Source organism: Sander lucioperca, chromosome 1 (genome assembly GCF_008315115.2).
Source record: "Sander lucioperca isolate FBNREF2018 chromosome 1, SLUC_FBN_1.2, whole genome shotgun sequence".
Taxonomy (NCBI): Eukaryota; Metazoa; Chordata; class Actinopteri; order Perciformes; family Percidae; genus Sander; species Sander lucioperca.
In genome coordinates, this window is record NC_050173.1 from 26342036 (window position 1) to 26363143 (window position 21108).

At 39.6% G+C, this 21108-nt stretch overlaps 2 long non-coding RNA genes across 2 annotated transcripts; one reads left to right on the top strand and one right to left on the bottom strand.

The window, feature by feature from the left end:
• Positions 1 to 436: 436 nt before the first annotated feature.
• On the bottom strand, positions 437 to 21074 carry LOC118495054. Its single transcript, XR_004897355.1, has 4 exons — positions 20942 to 21074; positions 14750 to 14754; positions 14331 to 14334; positions 437 to 447 (listed from the first exon to the last, which is right to left on the bottom strand). It is a non-coding gene; the product is annotated as an uncharacterized LOC118495054 (long non-coding RNA).
• On the top strand, positions 13961 to 20211 carry LOC116052616. Its single transcript, XR_004105621.2, has 3 exons — positions 13961 to 13972; positions 18233 to 18237; positions 19524 to 20211. It is a non-coding gene; the product is annotated as an uncharacterized LOC116052616 (long non-coding RNA).
• Positions 21075 to 21108: the final 34 nt, after the last annotated feature.

Here is a 21108-nt window from a genome sequence, read left to right on the forward strand (position 1 = left end):
CGGTTCAAATGTTATGAAAGGGGGCGTGGCCTGAGTAAGTGGGCATGGTTAAAGTATAGAGGGCAGCTCAGTATCACATCTAGACCACACATAAGTTTCATATAAATCGGATGATGTTTGTCATATAAGGCTGATTTCCTGTTGCCAGCGGGGGGCACTATGACCAAAATTCAATATTGGCCTGTATATGTCCTCAGGCCTGGACTCTTGTTGATTGTGTGAAATTTCAAGCAGATATGACAATGTACATTGTAGTTACAGCCACTTTCTTGTTCATCGCTAAACACTCAAAATGGCCGCCACGCCCACACCGTCTGACGAAAAGTTTTTCTTTTAATAACTTTTCATCTTTAAGGTGTTGAGATGGTACAGACCAAATTTGAAGTCCATCGGATGAAATCTCTAGGAGGAGTTCGTTAAAGTATAGCACCTTGACTTTTAGGCCTACTTCCTGTTGCCACTAGGGGGCGCTATGACTTTGAGTCAATTTTGTCCGGTAAATGTCCTTAGAGTTAGTCTTATGAATCATGAAAAGATTCGAGCCAACTGGACAATGTACTCTTGAGTTACATTAAAATGACAAGTTGCCATTGATGTACAAGTGATTGCAATAGGCCTATGTGTGTGTTTTTGAGAAATATCTTTATGCTGCAAGGCTATATTTATTTTATTTTTATTTGTTATTTATGTATTATTTTATTGCCATTACCTGTTTTCCCTGTTTTCATACAGAAGTTTAGTTTTCTAACTATATCACTTTTTTTTTTTTTTTGTTGGATATTGGATGTGACAAGAAGGAAATGGTTCTTCCATAACATTGCACTTTAGATGTGTGAATTTCCCACACAAGGAGTAATTTATTTAGTTCTATTATAGCAATCAATTATCTGTTCAAAATATTTTCTATGTTCTATGCAAAATTTAAAATGTTCTATTAAAGAAAAGATAGAAAATAAATATTTGTGTGTGCTGTAAAGTGGTTAGAAAAAATGAAATCGGGAATCGGCTAAAGTCGGTATCGGCAGGTCAAACTCAATGAGAAATCAGAAATCGGAATCTGCCTAGAAAATTGTAATCGGTGCATCTTTAATTACAATGATTGTGGATTTCTTGATATTCTCAGCAATGACAAACGCCAAAATGAAATAAAATTAGCTTTGAGCACAGAGGCTTGCTGTATGAATGGTAGAGCTGGTTAATAAATGATCATTCATGTCAAATTGGAGCAGGGGAGTATAAATATTCAAATAAGATTATAAAGGGAAAAAGATAAATTTGACTTAAAGGGCATTCCTAAAACTATACATTAATAAGTCTTAAAGTGTAATAGAGTGTAGAGACATGAGAGATAGCAGGTAAACCTTGAGAGCAACTCTACACTTCTAAGCTGATTCTGTAAAAACTCCTGATCTTGCAATCCTCAGGACCTTGTTCAAACCGCTCCGCTTCAGACGGCCCATATGTCCCCTATAAGGCCAGGCCGGTCACCTCATCTGAGAGATTAGAGCAGGCTGCAGAAATAGGATTGGTTTGGAGGGAAATAACTCACTTTTCTCAGTTTGGGGTTGAATCATGGCCGTTTAAGAAAAAAATAAAGTTAAAAAAAACCCTGTGATGGTGTCTTTGAGGGGTGTCCTCTAGCAGATGGCAGCATCCAATGGGGTGCCATTTGGTTTATTCCTATCTTTGGCCTGCATAGGTGGGTGGTGGTGCACATCTTTCTTTCCGCTTTATCCTCTGGGGAATCTTTAGCTGGCCTGGGTTTGATGTGGCAGAGCCCCAGCCAAATAATCACAGCTCAGATAAAAGGGGGTGTGCGAGCCTTCACCCCAGCATCCAGGGATTTGTGAAAAGTTGTCTCAAGGGAGGGTGGGGGGCTGGGGGTTGGACGCCTGGCGACTATCATTTCATAGACAGATGATATGTGGAATAGGATCAAAAGGGAGGATTTTGGCCGAGCGGTGGTTTGCACAGTGGTGAGCGCCTGAGTAGCTCAGTTTCTCAACCGGTCTCTGTTTTTGTCATCTTTTTAAATTTTTCTTCAAACTCCTAAGTCTTTGTGATCTCTTCCTCAATCCACTCTTTTTCATCTGAGTTATTGTTCCTTTATTCTTGCTCCCGTTTTATTCTGCGGGAGGCGGCAGTGCCGAGGCTTTCGGGATGGATGCTGCTGCTAAGGGCTTGTCCACAGGCATCCCATCAGCTTTACTCAATTTTGCTGACAGCTCACTCTGAACTGTCAACAGTTGCTTTTCTTCTCATCCACCAACAGTCAGTAATTGCTTTCATCATCACCCTCACTATTATTATTATCATCATTGCTATCACCATCATCTTTAATGATCAGCCGATGTTTTTATCGTTTCTTTTTTTGTCTTTTCTTTCAAAATGCTTGGCAAATCAGAGCACTCAGTCATTTCCACAATATTACAGACTGGTTCTGACTATAACTGTGCACAGAAAAAGAGGAAGGAGAAATGCATTTCTCTAAGCACCACTCCTAAGCAAAACAACAGCAAAATAGCTGGCTGTGTGCAAATTGCAGCTATAGCATGTCTAGGCAAACACTTGAACTACTCAACTTTGAACACGTGCTGTAAGTGTGGAATCTGTTCACAGCTTTCAAACCAGCAGCTGTGATGACGGGAGGTACAATCACTTGGCAGTGGGGATAAAATGGCATGTGCTTTTGCTTAGCGCGTCATTCTTTGCCTCTGGTATTTTCCTGCTCATTTACAACAAAACTTTGCCTGGCATTATATCCCAGGCTCGTGGAGGAAACTGCGAGGCGTTAGATGCTAGGGCTGTTGGAATGAATTCCAAAAGTCGAATGTAATTCGAACAGTAAAAAAATCAATACTATTCAAATGCTGAAATTACTATTCAAATGTGATTTATTTATTTATTTTTATAAATATATATAAATGTTTAACATTAGCTAATCTCGCTCTTCTCATGTCACGTCTGATGAACAATAAGTTACGGGAGTGAGAAACACAAGGCATTGTGAGGTAACGTTATGTACCGAGTCACGTTAGTACAGGGGGGAGTGACAGTCTGCGGCTGGAAATCGGAAGAAGGATGGGAAATAGTTTTAACATGACTTTAAAATCGACATCGACTGAGCCAAAATGCTTGTGTTATCAATAGTTAGCTCGTTCTGGTTTCCTAACTGCGTCGTGAGTTATAGGAGCTAAGCTGGGAGCTTCATGGAGACAGCTAAAGATTACGTTAGCTGCCATACGGCTGTCAAAGTTTGCTTCGACTTCATAGATTACCTTCTAACGGCTGTATTCTCAGTAACGTGACAATCTGCAAGAAACGGGTTGCTTATAAATCACTAAAATAGTAGTGGCAGCACCGTTTGGTTTAGCTAGTTATCAAAGCTGTTAGCATCGTGGCTAACACTATTGTTAGTTTATGACAAATCGTATTGGCTATGCTTTCTAACATGATTTTATTGTGCTGCTTACCGAGCAACATTAGCCTTTACAGCAGAGCCGCTTCAATACACTTGTTAGATAATGTTTCATTACGGAGTTCTCTGTTGATTTGTGTTTGTTGCTGTGTGCTCGTGGTGGAAAATAATGTAAACAGAGAGTGGCGTGCCAGAAATGCAATGCGCCATGACGTAGATCCCCTTTAAGGCCAGGCTAATTTTGGAAGGCCCTCTAGTGGACAGAACATGTAACAACAACCACATGCTTGTAGTGGCATTGACAATGCATAAGCCTGAGTAGTGTAGTACATATTTATAACAGGCTGCATTTGAGCATTAAATATTAAAATATTATTTGAATATTAAAACGATAACAAATGAAATTTGTATGGTATTATAGAGGAAGACTGACAGCTCTATTAGATGCTAATTTAAGACATGAGACAGAGCCTCCAAAGCTGAACTGGTACATAATTGCACAGTGGGAAGTGTTATATACCAGAGAAGCGCTATCAGAGCTGCCCAGAAGACATCCATGTACTCCCACTCTGCTGTTAGGTATCACTGTAATATTTATTTAACATTTTTAATAATGTACGATTTATGAAATAAACTGCATCAAACATGGCTTACAGGTATGGCCAAGTTGCTACGGATGACTGCTCTTTTCCATTCATAATGCCACGATAAGGGAAGCATCGATTCCACTTTTTCTCTTTCTATACAGATTTTCATACATTGACTTGGGAAATATGTTGATGCTGAGTACTCATCTAATACCGGTGATCTTTTCTTACCAAATTTAAAATCTGCATACCTTTCTGTGTGAAACTCAGTGGAGTCATTCTTATGTAGGATGACATGAGGTTGGTCTTTGATAAAACCATTATTTAGTTCCATCAAAAAGAGGCCTTAGAAGTTATTAAAAACTCTTCAATTTAATTCACAAATGCCAGTAACACGCTTCTCTTTGTACGTGGTTGTGGGCTGTCGAGGCACGTTATAGATCTAAAAACTACAAGTGGCTGCTGCTGCAGTGGATTGTGCATGCAGGAGGCTTTTCAATCTTTTTTTTGGGGGGGTTTCAGTTGGCACCCTCAGCCATGTTGCCGTTTCGAGCCACAGTTGCTAGAACACTCAATGTATTCAGAATTCATAAATAATTGCAGGTCTTTTACTCATTATTTGAGTGGATGACCATGAACCAGTAAATTTCACTCTGTGGTATTAAAAATGTCTTAAAAAGTCTTGAAACCCTGATTGAGTTAAGCCACCGGCCATTACTGACTCAGTGTAAATTATAGCGGAAACATTGAATTTTATAATGATAAGTAGGGCTGGATGGTTAATCGAAAAATAATCGTAACCGAAATTCAGAGCCTATAACCGACGTAATTTTACCAAGTCGGTTATTTCGGTCTTTTAATCCTATTAATATTTTCCGCGGCCGCCCACTGTGTGTTAATGTACTTTCCCCTTAAAACATATTACGGCCGCCGTGTGTGTAGTCATGTGACTCCGCCCCGTCCAGTCTGTGACCATAGGTGCTTTCCGATCGGATAGTACTTCTAAGCAGTTCTAAGAACTACTCTCCCCCAAAAAAAAATTTCCCGTTTGCATTCCCACTGGCCAAGTGGCCATAGGGACTGGTAGGAGGGGTAAGGGAGTGATGCAAGCACGGCAACGGTCTTTATAGCATCGTCACTAGACCTTAGCGTCACATACAACAACAAATGATGCTAATACTTGTGCACTTTTCCTATATTAAATGCACGTCCATTCTCGTAGTAATTCACGTAATGTTTTGCTCAACACAGACGGGGCTTTATTATACTCGGAACAGACCCCGCCTCTGCCTGCAGCGCTGTGGACGTGTGTGTGTGTGTGTGTGTGTGTGTGTGTGTGTGTGTGTGTGTGTGTGTGTGTGCGTGCGTGACGGCCGGCGAGCCGCAGGACACGCTTGTGGAGTTTAACTCCGAAAAGACAGTTAACCACAGGTTCCCGTTAATCTTATGATGGACATTTATTATTTATTTTCTACATTTTTAGGAAAAACTTTTTTTTTTTTTACATTAAAACTTAAATTACTTTTTATTTCATTGTAAAATCTACTGTGTAGATTTCAGTTCAGTTGTTTGAAATATTTAATAAATAAGCATTAATTGCTATCTGTGTGTTGTTTCCTTATTTTAGAATCACAGAGATAGAATTATGCACTCTTTCATTAGAAAAAATAACCGTTAACATATTTACAGTATAAGAAAAGATTTTTTTTTTTTAAATAATCGTTCAATAATCGTAATCGAGGTAACTTGTTAGATTAATTGTGATTATGATTTTAGCCAAAATCGTCCAGCCCTAATGATAAGGTAGATAACTGATCTACCCAATAAGGTCAATAATACCATCAAGGTATCATAGTTGACCCGGCAGGTCGGTGCATTCCTAGACATGCGCTGTTAACCAGATAATGATTTAAAGCTAAATGTACTTTTTGTTCACGTGTGAAGAGTTTTGTCTGATGTAATGGAAAGTTGCACTCAACATGAATTTGATTTGACAAAACGACCCAAACTTCAGGTTCACTTTCATCAGCAGATGGAGTTTGCTTAGTTGTCATGGAGATCCGTTGTCATACGAGCTCAGTAGCAGTTAGGCTTTCATTCGTACCACGTTTACAGTGGGATTTCTCGTCTGTGTTGGCTTGAAGGTTAAAAGTACCTTGTGGGGTTTTTGACCACTGCTAGTGCTTCGGAGCAATGTTTTTAGGATTGGGTATCCATTTTGTTTGTGCATGCACACCAGCATGCTGTAAACGTAACTTGTGTTAACAAGAGAACTCTGAGTGATTCTTTAGTTTAATTTAACAACTCAGTGATATATCTTCTCTTCAGCAGATTGCATGCAGTCAATTCCAGAAGTTGCATTCTCCCAGTTAAACTTTCACCCATATCATTTCAATAATTTAAGCTTATAAACTTTATAGTTTTTGAATCAGGACCTCCAGTATTTGGATGACGTAGCTTGTGTCAGATACATACAGTATTTAATCATCATTAAGGTAGACATAAGTATCTGATCGGACTCTGTGTGACAATACCAAACTCTTCGGATTGGGATCAGAGCCTGAGAAACGTATCGGGACATCCCTAAATCCAATTTGAGGTTCACCATCAGCAGATAGAGAGACACTAGAATGTTATGCAATATACACTACCGGTCAAAAGTTTGGGGTCACTTAGAAATTTCCATTCCACTCCATTCCAGACAGGATACCAGCTGAGATCAGTTGCATTGTTTTTTTAACCAGGGCAGCAGTTTTCAGATGACATTATGTGCTTACATAATTGCAAAAGGGTTCTCCAATGTTTTCTCAGTTAGCCTTTTAAAATGATATCAGATTAGTAAACAGACTGTGCCTTTGGAACACTGGATGAATGGTTGCTGATAATGGGCAATGTAGATATTGGATTAAAGATCAGCCACTTTCTACAACAGTTGAGAACCCTTTTGCAATTATGTAAACACATAATGTCATCTGAAAACTGCTGCCCTGATTAAAAAAACAATGCAACTGATCTCAACTGGTATTCTGTCTGTAATGGAGTGGAATGAAAATTTCTAAGTGACCCCAAACTTTTGACCGGTAGTGTATATTTTAAAATGATTTTATTTTTGTATTTATATCGTTATTACTATGATAATATAATTTATTATATTATACATATTTGATTGATTATTTTATGTGATTCTACTTCACCATGCCTTGATGTATGTAGATGTGTATTTCAGCCATATCTTCCAGCCATAGAAATCACCTTTCAGAACTTTTAATAGCTTTACAAGAAAAAGATGTACCTATGCTGCAGTAAATTATTGTCTCTATCATCACAATATAACAGCAATATTTATTTTTTCCTGGCCAGACTTTATTCTTTGGTGTTTTGTCAAAAATCATAGTAGCAGTGAGATTTCAGTGTTAAAGAGTTGTCTGCCAGGCACTTGAAAAAAAGAATCAATTTTGACACAGAAAATATATAAAGAAAAATAGCTGACAGCATTTTGACGGATATATCAGCAACACAACGTTAGCAGAAGAGGGTAAACATTGATTCAGCCAAGAATCACAAGCAATTATCTCATTCCTGCCCGTCATTCCTGTTGTCCAAGGCAATCCACTCTGAGGTAACAGTCTGTGTTTAACCTCACCGACTGATCGAACGCTTCTCATTCAGAGCACTTGAATCAGCCTCCTGTTGCAGAGGGAGATCAATACGGGTAGAATTACATCTAATCAAGCACTGATTCCTTTCTTAACGTTGATTGCAACTGGCTAGCATGTCATTTCGTTTTGTCAAGCGTGTTTGGTTTCCAGATTCCAGATAGATTTAAATTGTCACCCAACAGAAACTGACCTTTGTTTTCCCGAAAGCTCCATCACTCAGACAAATCACACGCAATGTCAAATAACATGATTGTGCTCTTTACACCTGTGTGCTGAACAAAATCTTAATCTTGATTTTCCTTAATGATACAGCATTGCAATTCCACCAGGAACACTATGTAATAATGTGGGGGATTTGGCACTTTCTACAGCTAGATATAAAGGTCAACTGTGATTTAAGTTTTTTTTATATAAATCAGTCAAACAAGACTGTAACCATTACCACCGATGTACAGCATGGCGACAGCCTTTTGCAGCTTTGTTGTTTTTTTATTTATGGACTGCAGACAAGGAGAGGTTAAAGGCGTTGTAGGAGCAACATACTGTATGTTGATTATGGTGTTATTTATATAATTTATTGTTTATTATATTGTGCACTTATATTGTAGGTGGTGGGCATGTTCATCGCGGCTTGAGCGGAAGTGATAACATATTTGTTTGCTTCACCTGTTCACCTGGGGTTTTTGGGCTTTGACAGAGAGGGGGTGAGCCTGGGAGCGAACACTTTTTGTTGACCGACGCATTAACGCGCTTATTTCGAGTTACATTTGGTAACTGCAGTAGTAGTTGCATTTTACGTGTGAAGGAATAAATCATTTTTTGTTGGGCTGCTTACAGCCGCAACAGGCATGTCAGTGCATTCGTCTGTGGTGGAGTAATCACAATCTCTGCAGCTCTGAGCTCTAAATCTCTATGAAAAGGAATGTGGCATAATCCAACGCACCCACATACAGTATATCATCATGCATGCACGCGTTATGATGTATTGCATCATAATGTATCAGCCATTAACGAGACGGACATCCCCAGTGGTCCAATTACTGGCACAGTAGTGTTTGACTCAGCAGATACACAAATAAGCAACCACTATTTCCTTAAAATGATCATAATGGGGATATGACGTGTACATGGAACACAATGAAACCTGCTTATTCAACTACATAATACATAATACGTATACATAATTCTAGCTTTCAAACAAGTTATAGGCAGCTGTGGCTCAGGAGGTGAAGCGGGTCGTCCACTTATCAGACAGGTGGCAGTTCGATCCCCGGCTCCTCCTGTCAACATGTCGAAGTCTCCTTGGGCAAGACACTGAGTTCCTGATGGGCAGACCAGATCCTTGCATGGCAACTCCATCGCAAATTGTAAAGTGCTTTGTCCTTTAAGGTTTTAAAGCACTGTATACAGTAAGTGCAGTCCATTTACCATCCACCATTCAATTTTCTGATTGTCTGTGAGGTCTGTCTTGGTCTCCCCAACCGCTCAGACAGCCACTTGCAGTGGAGAATGAACAGTTTCTGGCTGCCTGCATGCTTACGGCTGCACTGACCACTCTGCTGGATTTGGCATTTTGGGCTGCACCTAAGCCAAATGAATGTAACTAAAAAGACTTTTTACAGATCTAATGATTGTAGTTGGACTTTTTTAGAAAGTTTTGTCTAATATTTTTGAGTGTTATTTATTTATTTATTTATTTATTTATTATCTGCTCTAGCTTTTCCAACATCTTAGACACAGATATGGTAATAATAGTCTCGCATTGCCTAGGGCCCTATGATTTCCGTGATGCGGAAAACGCGGACGGAATCACGGAATCTACACATGAAAACGGAATTCTCTTATACATGCGGAATCGCACGGAATTTGCATATATTTTGTCATACTAAGGAAAGCTCATTGTGGGACTGGCTCTAGTGGCTGTAATTCTGCACCAAGGCTGAATTTCGGTAAAGAGACTTCAGATACAGTATTAGGGGACCACTAAGGCCTATATAAAAGCATCCAAAAAGCAGCATGTCATAGGACCTTTAAATTTGATAATGTAGTGTGGTACATTGCAAACAAAGGTCAGACATTATATTGCATAAAAGTCTAGTCTAAAAATGGCATAGAAACATGTGCTTTACATTTTTTTTTTGTAAAAATTGAGAATCGAACCGTGAGCTTAGAATAAAAAATGTAATCGAATCGAGGATTTGAGTGTTAGTTAAAACACTGATTAAAAGAGAGAGAGAGATCATAGACAAAAGAGAGGGAGTGTCGATGATGATACAAAAACTTCCTTTGATCATAAAACCAATTGTTACTGTACAATTCTCGGCTTTATCAGCAAAGTGTGTGAACTGGATTCTACTCAGAGTGATGGTTGACTCATATGAACGGGTTCAGCGCGGGTTGAATGTGAATCGGCACGTCTCGTGTTTGAAATATCTATATTGTCACTGCACTGCATTTCTATAAACTATGATAATCTGGTCTTGGGTCACATCGCTCGCCCGTGTCCAGGCGCCGTCTCACTCGCTCTGACTCATAGAACTAAAGTTAACGTTACATCCAGTAACTACTGTTCTTCAGTGTTTTTCGCCGTGGCACCCGCCACAACAGAACGTTACAGATTTTCCTCTCCTACAGCTGTCCAAATAACAATAAAACATGTAGGCAAATGTCAGCAGTGTGGACCTGCTCTGTCTCCTTGTTTGATATACCGCACTGCTCTAGTGAGCAGGTGGTGACATCCTGAGCTGTTATTCTGCTGCGTTTACACTTCACATCTGTAACTATGACTGTTTGATCCGGCATGTTTGCTCAGAGCTATCAAATCTGGGCTGTGGTAGCAATTTCTGTAAATTAAACCATTTTCACCGGTCACTTTGATCTCAGAGAGAAGTCCGTCACTTGAGATTATGCAGTTCTTCACTACCTACCTACCTTTTATTTGGAATTACTCTTTTCTTATTTGTTGTTGCGTTTCTTAACCACATAATGAATTAAACTCGTCTCTGAATAGGGTTTATGTTTGCAGACGTTTCACAATATTCACCACTGAATATGTAAAAGGTATTTCTACCAATTCAACACATCCTTTTAGCACATGGTGTCAATCAAGTATTTGGGGAATAGAAATGGCATGTGGAAGCAAACAAGCTTTTGTGAGTTAACCTTGAGAAAATTCAATAAAGCAAACACTGCAATAAAACCTGTGAAAAGTTTGCTCTGAGCTTTTAAATTCATAGCGATTTTCTCTCGCTGCCGTGTCAACCTTTCATAGTAACCTTTTCATCACTTTCCTGCAAATATTTTCTTTTCGACAAATCGTTGCAATAAACTCCTGGTGCCATGTTCATGTGTAGCTGTTGGCAGTACAGATAGTTTGTTCTCTCTGCATCAGCCGGAGGAGAATTTAAGGAAACAACTGTTTCCTGGCATGCTTGGACCCCAACTGGGTAGAAGGTTCCAATGATTTATTGCCAGCGCCCAGTTCACTCTAGAAACATGGGCTGTCTGGCTCGCCTCCTAAACTTCCTGATAACATTTAGTTGCTCCACTTTGGTCTTTATCTTGGGTGTGATTAAAAAAACAAGAAAGATTCACTGACACCCCAAGCAGTTATCTAATACTCAAGTAAGGCTTTTTTTAAAGGTCAAAATTAAAATACATTTTAAATGTCAACGTTTTTTAGCCTTCGTTTTATCCCATCTGTAATTTAAGCACTCCCTACGTTTTCGCAATGTTGCTCATGGGCGTCAGTTTGGTTTGAAATGTGCTGGGGACAGAGACGCATTCGGAAGTACATTTCCAGAAGTGCTGCGTACAATGACTCATTCATTTTTTTTTTTCTCTTTCGCGCAGGTCATGTTTTGAAAGACGCTGTCCTGTAGCTAATGAATAAAAACGTGGTTTAATGTACGTAAACAATGATCAATGATTACCAAATTTATCTCTCATATTGCTCCTCATAACCACTGAAAACTGCCAAAAAAAAATCGAACCCAAAGTCCAATTATTATGGACGTTATCTAACATTAAGCGTTTCTGCTTCACATTTTCAGCAGGGCAGCGGAGCGGCTGTGGGTTGACTCCCCACGGTTCTCATGGGATTTATAAGTCATAACGTGAAAAAGCTTAACGTGGTTTAATGTACCTAAACAACGATCAATCATCACCACATTTCTGGTTTGATTTTTTGACAGTTTTCAGTGGTTATGAGGAGCAATATGAGAGAGAAATTTGGTAATCATTGATCATTGTTTAGGTGCAAGCTTTTTCCTCGCCATAGGCACCAATTAAGACAACGCTAATGTGAGATAACTTATATAATCGTTGGATTTCGGTTTATTTCTTTTGACAGGCTTAAGTGTTCATTACAAGATATGGCCATGAGAAATTTGGTGATCATTGATCGCTGTTTAAGTACATTAAACCACGTTAAGCTTTTTTTCACGTTAAGCAGAATGTCCCGACAGGCAGTGTTTTGAACAGAGAAGCAAGCAGCCAGTGCAGCAGCAGAGTGGCTGTGTCTGTGCCTGCCCTGTGGGGATAGAGATTGTTGTGGATGTCGCTCAAGAATTATCTATGTTATGGACTTTTTTTAACTAAATTGAGCTCAAGGTTTTAAAAAAAAGTGGTGGGTACAAAATGACTCATGACGAAATCTGGTAGGTACGCGTACCCACCGTCCCCACCGAAATCGACGCCTATGATGGTGCGATTGGAATCGCAGGGTAACTCAGTGAGTCACTCTGGCATTGAATAATGATGCTCATTAACTATGCCCTTGTAGCCAAGCTGCACCAATCACATCGGTCTATCTGATATAGGCAGGCCAGAGGCAAGCTAAACAGATGACGACAGTTTAATCTACCAGTTAGCTCCGCTGGTAACTAAGCGTATGGGGCTCTGGATACGTCACCCCTTGTATGTGCACGTGCAGTGAGATTTTCAAATGCATGCTTGGTGCCGCCCCTCGAGTTGGGCCATTTTCATTACTCAATGCCAGACCCTTAATCTTTCGGATTTGGGTCTGGATTTTCAGGCTAAGCTAAACCTTCTCTTTTCTATAGAGAGTTGAAGTCCTGACGTCACGTCCAGGCTAGTCTCTGTTCCACTAGCTCCTGTTACTCAGTGCAATCTTTCATTCAGCATGTCTTTCATCTATATTTCTGAAAACGTGAAGCATATTCCTGAGGTTTAGGTCCATGATCTAGAATAAATTGGCAGTACTAGCTTTGTAGGTTTTTTTTACAAGATCAACCAATGATTAATTTGTTAGCAAAATAATGTGTAAGTGGGTAATGTATTACATCATCATAACTCTGTTTCATCCAGGATGGAAGCACACTTTTTATATCTTTGTGTGGAAAAAGAGAGATGACAATAAAAGACACAAAAATGTGCATCGGCCTGAGTCCTTTTATCTAAACATATGGAGTAAACAACACAACATATTGCTGAGTAAGGCTCTGTTCCAAGGCTGGATTTTAAATTATTTGCATCATTACAAATGTCACTGTTACAACTGCTCTTTATAAAAAGGGGAAGACAGCTTAAATCCCTCACAGCTAATAGCCAACACTACATGGACACGTTGAAAACGGGGAAGAAAATAGGGCTGAACGATACATCGAATTTTCATCGTCATCGCGATATGAACTAGCGCGATGAACACATCGCAACAGACAGCCTGACACGATGAATAAGGGAAAACAGTTTACACACTGAGACGACGCGAAGCGTAATACGTCTCCATAGCAGCAGGCGGCGCTGCTCTGTATTGTTTCCATTAACAGTCTGATTATTTCACAGAAAATGAAAACCGGCAGCTGATTGGATGAACGCGTCACGTGGTTCTTTTTTCTCCGGAAATTCACAGCCAGACTGTCATGGCGTCTCGTTCAGAATACGATCTCATATTGTACTAAAATAGTTCACCGAAAGGTGTTTCTGAAAACATTTTAAGAGAGAAATAGGCCATGCAGTTGCTGAATCTGTCTTCATTTCAGATCAACAAAGGTCAGTTTAAGAGATTTTCGTCGAAAGTTAATTTCTTATAGTTATAATGCCTCATTTATGTGTAATTTGTTCAATAAAAGCATGTCAAAAATGATCTATTTGATTTCTTTATTCAGTGGGAATAGGCTATTCAATGTTTAGGTTCGCAAAGAACCTATTAAAGCACTAAGACATGGGAACAGTATAGCTAACATTCACATTTGAATATTTATCGCAAGTCATATCGTCATCGCAATATTAAACAATGTTATCGCACATCGCAGCTTTTCCTCATATCGTGCAGCCCTAGAAGAAACGTCTTGTATCAACATCCGTAGTCTAGTCAATATACAGTATGATGTGCTCCAGTCAGTAGCGCACCACAGAAGTTAACACGACATCTTGAGAGCAACTTTGGCAAACTTAGAAACGGTTTTATCCTTAAATCGAAAAATATGCACAATAGCTGCAATATAAATGTTTGAATATGAAATATGAATTTCCTTAAACAAAAAGTGATTTATAAATATATACAGTGTTGATATAATTATACAAAAAAATATGTATAAAAGAAGTAGGTGTAGTGGATGAAATCAGGCACCTTTTTCCTCACTCTAATCCCCTTAAGAATGATAGTACCACAATCAATACAGGAATCAGAAACCAATCATCAACCAAACTATTTTATATGCATTGGTCCTGTTTAGGAGTCTGGTATGAGCATTGTGGTACAGCAATAATATTACCAAGCCAGCCTTCATTAATTGGAACCACCAGCTCCCCAAGATATCCCATTACAACAGACAGGTTGGGGTTGCCAGGTCAGAGTATAAGAAAACTTACATGTGTAATTTATGGCGCTCTTACCTCACATAATCCATACATATAAGCTGTAAGGTTATGAAGCTGCAGAACCCCTACGCATCTGCAGCCAATGTAGCCCTTGCACAATGCTACTTAAATCACACATAGCTCCCAGACCTTGCTGACAGAACTATAGAGGAGGCAGAGGAGTCTGTTTTCATTTGAATTCCGTCCACCTTCTCCTCTTGGTAGATTTCAGGGAAAAGAAAGAGACCATGGGCATTAACTACCTGAACTAGTGATCCTCCTTAAAACCCCACACAACCTCTGCTTTTTCCTCGCACAGCAGTAAATTGCAAAGGAATGTGGCCCCAGCACCAGATCAATAAACCTTCTTTGCAATTTAACAAGTACAGATGTTAGCAATTCCATTAGGTATGCCCTGCTACATTTTAAGTGAGATAACCATGAATGTTTGTACATGTATGTGTGTGTATGTGCTGACGTTTCAGGAAAGCTTCTTCTGTACCAAGCCTGTAATCTCAAAACATGTGATCCCCTCTATCTGTGAGATTATAGGAGCTTAATCACTGTGAAGATTAACCTTATCAGAAATCGCATTTCTTCACACAGTTTCAATTATAAGGACAAACTCGGTTGGAAGTTGGGAGTAGGGTGGCACTAAAGATAGCAACAGATAATTGGTCCAAGTGAATACAGATGCCTGCTGGCTATTTTCCAGCTTTGTTAACATCTTTATCTAAAAATCATCTTTAAAAAGAGGAACATCGCTAAGTTTGAGGATTGGGGAACTTTCATCCCCATGTTTTTTGTGTTGGGCTGATTTTGCATCAAAGTCATTATTACGTGGTTACACCAGACGAATATTTCACTAAGTGAGAAACACAGCTGCACAGTATCTTCAGGATTTGTTTATTGTCACAGTTTTGCAGTGTTACTCATGGCTGCTATTTACAATAGTTTTCTAGCCGGGGGAGGGGAGTTAGCTTTTCCAGGGAAAACAAAGGACTTTCACCCCGGAATTGCGTGTTCCTTTTTTTTTTTTTTTTTTTTTTAAAATCGAACCACGTTATTTTTTCTAAACTTAACTAGTCGTTTTGGTGCACTATTCTTCTCCCTCATTGAAACAATGCTTGATGCAAGATGAATAAAATTCCTCTCTTGGGGTGCCCAAACGTGTTGTTTTAGGGATTTAAATCAATCATATAAAACTGTAATTTTTCTTGTAAGGACATACTGTGTTTCTGTAATTTCAGTTCTGTTACAGTTTTCCCATAAACAGTATAGTTTTGGGTAAGGCCATGCCAGTGATGGCCCATGAATGCTAGCTTAATAAAAATGGCAGGGTTTTTCCTGCATAGAGAAAGTTTTGGCACCCCCGAAAGAGGTTTTAGCCAGCGCCAAAGGAAAAATCACGAGTGCCAAAACGTCAGATTTTCAGCTGCCAGCCTCCCTCTCATCCACAGCTGCTATATACACACACAGATGTGGCTGGCGCTGATTTGACTGGATCTGAACGTTCCCCTGTATAGTGCTAATGGGATCTCCGTTTGCAGCCAGGCTGTACCGGACTCTCACAGTGACCATGCTGCACCCAAGGATCAGCGGCGCAGCGAGAAGCTGCTGCTGACGGACGCAGAACTCTCCTTCCACCGGAGCTCCGACTGCTGCCTGTCTGCGCGGCGGGTTGCGCTGCCGTTTATCAGTATTAAATTGAGACAGTTTCATAACGTCAAAACGCCTCATAGTAGCGTTAAATACTTTCCCCCATGTTTTGTTACGGTTTGTTTTAACACCTGATGCGAGCTGTTTCGAGTGCTTTAGCGGCATTGCCTTGACTCCCTGAATAAACTGCAGAGACGTTGTCTCGCTCTGCCTCTCTGCTGAGCCCCGTTCAAGTAACAGCAGCAGTTAAACTGTATTTCACACTGTGATGGTTACATTTGCAATTAATCCGCGGTTAATATGCACCGTGAACCATAGCGGCGGTCCTTTACACTACTGTAAACCTTTAGGCTATTCAACATCACTGACCATTTTTTGTATCAATATTTCAAAATAGAAAACATTACACTTCATAACGTTTTGTATTCATAACACTATTGTATTAATGCATAAATTAGCTACAACAGTAATAACTAAGGCGCAAAATGTGCTTCTTGGGAAAAAAGATAGTTATGCCCTATTAATGCTAATCAAATGAACTGGATTTTGTGGTCAATTGTAGCCGGATGCGAAAGCCCCCTTCCCTTACTGCATTATATTCCATTATATTTAAAATTTTGAATTGTTACCTGTAGAATTTTGTATTTTCTTTGACATAAATGAAGACATTTTCACCATAAATTTGTGCCTGAAAAAGTCTGAAATGCTTAAAATTTTCTGAGGGAGGACCCTCACGCTTCATATGTCCCTCCCAAAGGCCCATTCTGAGCCAGGAAAACCCCTATATATGGTTACAGTCTACAGATGTTTGTCACGGATGCTTCTTTTGTTTGCAGTTAGGGCTGAATGCTGAACAGTGTTTCCCACAGATGTTCTATAGATATGAATGGTGATGACACACCCACAAAGCATAGTAAACGAGACAGGGTCCGTCTTTTAAGATGGGTCAGGTGGGTTGCCGACATCACTGCAGACCCCTGATGCACTGAGGATATCCTGCCTTGTTGACAGCCATCCCTCCCCGCAGAGAGAGAGGGCTCTGCGAGCTTTAAGTCCAGACGAGGGGTGCTGTAAAGCTCACGGGCGGAGCCACCAGCCACGTTCTTTCCGAGCCTTTCCAAGCCGACCTAGAGCCAGTAGCGGCGTATTGCCACAGAGGAAATGCGGGGAACTGCGTTGACTGCCACCCGTTGAGAAGTGTCAAAATGTTTTTGGTTCATTATGAAACTGTGGCAGGCTGCATTTAACCGCATTTGACTCATGCCGATGGATTTTCTGATTGCCAGATAGTCTATCTATCTAGTCTTTATAAAAAAGGACGTAGTCGAATCTTCGTATTGAACAACAAAATCTGATTCGTATCCAAAGAATCTGATTTTGGGTGCAGCCCTATTTTCAGTTTTGCAAAGTCTATGTCTGAAGCTTGCACGTTACCATATAAACATAGTTACATTAAAAACTAAAAACAATTTTGCAAATCAAAGTGTGTTTACAGGTTTAAAGGACTACCAAATACGGTTGGTCCGATGAATGATGTCATCGTGGCCGACAACTATCGTGATGTCATGACAGACAGTGATGCCTCTCTTTGTAAATATTACAGCCTTGTTTCACCTTATCTTACACGAGAGGAATTAGGCTACGTCTTTAAATTGTGAAAGCTTATATCAACTTCCTCCTCATATAAAAACATAGCCAACCAAGCATCCATTCATAAAATCTCCTAGATTGAAGATTGAATACTAAGACGATAAAGCTAAAATTGTGTTAGGAACCTTATAACATGAGTGCAGCTGAAGAGGTTCCAAGGGGTAGATCAGTAATTCAATTAGACTCAATGAAAAGCACACAGCATTCCTCACAGGGACTGCTGGATGCCTTCCATCCATTCTTCTACACTTTTATTAGATTCAGTTGTTGTAAATTAGATTCTTGTTCAGTGGATTCAAATCATCCGCACTGGGAATGTTGAAATTTGCTGTAAAAAGGTCAGCAGGCATCCTTTCCACCAATGACCTCACCGAGGGCAGATTTGGGGTAGGTTTGGATCAGAATTGGCATGCAGTACTGCAGAGCACATTTTAAAGTTAGCGTGTAAACATTATCAAGTGAGGGGAGACAGAGGAATGGGCTCACTAAGCCCTGTCTGACAGCATTATCATGGTCATTGGTAACAGTGCAGGGCACTATGTAAACAGCTTTTTCTTCCAGATGCCAATCAATCCAGAGCCATTACAGGCAGGAGTGAGGCATCTGTTTGCATGCTAACAGAAAGTTTCTATAGAGAAGCTTAACTACACACAAACACTCTCATGTATGCAAACACACATGCTGGTTGTACAACACACACACACACACGCACGCACGCACGCCAGAGCAAACAAGTACGGATATCAGCCTCTGTTGCTAGGATACCAGTTCTTCTGGCTCCTAAGTAAATCAGGGTGACTAGTGGCAGAGACGGCTGTGAAAAATTAACACAAGCTGTGGTAACAAAGTAAAAGTACCTTCCAATTTAATGCAAAAGGAGACCACATTCATTCTGCTGGTTTCAATTTAAAGGATAAGTTCACTGTTTTTCAAGTCAGGTGCCCATATGAACATTGAAGCAGGTTTTAAGGCATCAGCAATCTGAGTTAGACAAATCAAGTGGATATCTTCTGAAGTTGTGTTTTAGTTGGAAATTCGCTCTTTCAAGGAAACATTGTCCAGGAAAACACAAAGGGGGTTTTCTACTAAAAAGACTGGATTTAGTCCCGTATTATTTATATTGGAGGTGCTTTTGCCAGTATTAAAAGGGAAGTGTTGGCTACTTAAATAAAATCAATATATTTAAGTAGCAATACCACAGAAATACTCCATTACAAGTAAAAGTCCTGCATTGAAAATTTCACTATCAAGTATCAGCAACAAAATGTACTCACAAGTATCAAAAGTAAAAATACTTATAATGCAGAGTGGTTACTGTCTAGTGCTGGGCGGTATACCGTATACTGGTATTAATTTCCCGTATGATATGAATTTTTCACATACCGTAACACTGGTGCATTTCCGCAGAGAGCGCTACGGCCGAAGTAATCTGCGAGTGAATTAAGAACGGGACCCCTGTTAACTGCGTACCCTTCTCACTCATGGTAGTAACTTTATAACATAGCAATTAATAACCCACAGCTAACTCTCTTTAACATGATAAAACACCATAGCACTTGTGACTTAAACAAACTATTTCTAACACTAATAATTTTACATTTACATTTTACAAATTTACACCGCCAGACGGCATGTTGGGTAACATTATAGCTGCTAGCTAGCCAGATAGCATAACAGTCTGTTAAGCTGAGAGAGGCTCCGGTCACTACTGCACATTCAAGAACAGAGAAGAGGATGAAGAAAGACCGGAGATACACCAGAACAACGTATGCTCAAGAGAGGAGCCGTCTGTTGTTCCGAAGTTTTTTGTTTCTAAAAAAATCGGACGTAATTTAGCCACTGTTGTTGCCCGTCGCTCTAACATTACTTGGTTGCGCTAACTTTACTCGACCGTGCTAACGTTAAAGACATGTCACTTCAAGCATGCAGCGGAGCAACATTATGAACGCAATAACAATCCACCTACGATCCCGCTACAGACCGTTGAGAAAGACGGGTTCAGAGCAATGATTAAAACACTGGATTTAAGATGTCTTGCCTCGCTGAAATATGTCCGCCAACCTGCTAACATTATTCAAACAGCGAAGGAGGCTGACAGCGGAGCTACGTTCAGTCGCCCACTACAACCTAACTTACCTGTGGCCAAGGTAGTGTTTATACAACTATCTTACAACTATTTTGTTTTGAAAGGGAAACAATGTTAAAGTTGTTTGTATGTGTATTCATTCGATTTAAGTTTATTTTACTACTTTGCAGTTTGCACAATAAAACTAGTTTAGATTCTGGTAGTGTTTCATGCATTCTCCTTCATATAACGTTAGTGTATAATGTTGATGAGCCAAGCAAACCCTTTAGTAATCAAAGCTTTTAGTAAACATGATGACATTAAAATGTTTTTTGTGATATTCTATGTACTCCTGACAGTAGGGGTGGGAATCACCAGAGGCCTTACTTATGGCACGATACAATATATAGCGATTTTAAACATATTGCAATATTCTGCGATATATTGCAATTTATTACCTTTTTCCCAACTTCAAATTTTTCCCAATTTCAAATGATGTCCCCAAAAGGAAAACTTTGTCAACATCTGTTTTACCTAAAAAGAAACATTTCTCTGTTTGTTCATCTCACTTCAATTGTATTGCTGCAAAATGGGATTGTCACGCAGACAAACTGACCAATAATAAGCCATTGTAAACCTTTATAAAGGCCCAGTCAAGCAAAACAAAGAAAATACCAGAATCTTAAAAAATACTGTGATATAAATTTTTGGTCATACCGCCCAGCACTACTACTGTCAGCTTCATATTACTGGATCATTATTGTTGTTGTATTAATATGTAAGCAGTACATTAATTTTGTAGCCGAGGTGGAGTTCATTTTAAGTACTTCATATACTTTTGGTAGTTTAATCTGTTACAATTTATCATACTTTACATATTTTGTAAACTGATCATATGTGTTGTATATAAAATAATTTGTAAATTAACAAGTTACTAATTATAGCTCCTTCATAAAAGGTAGTGAAGTGAAAAGTATAATAACTCTCTGAAATGTAGTGTAATGGATAAAGTAGTCTAAAATGGTACCTCAAAGTACCTCAAATTTGTAGTTAAGTACAGTACTTGAGTAAATGTAGGCACCTTATGGTGCGTTCCATTATTCTCAACGAACCAACTCGGACCTCGGATATGACGTCACTTCCACACTTCAAGCGTTCTGGTATGTTTTGCGCGTCCGAGTCGGAGAAAAAACATGGACGCCACCCGGAAAGCTGTTGTTAAGTAGCACTGGCCAAGTTAACAACACT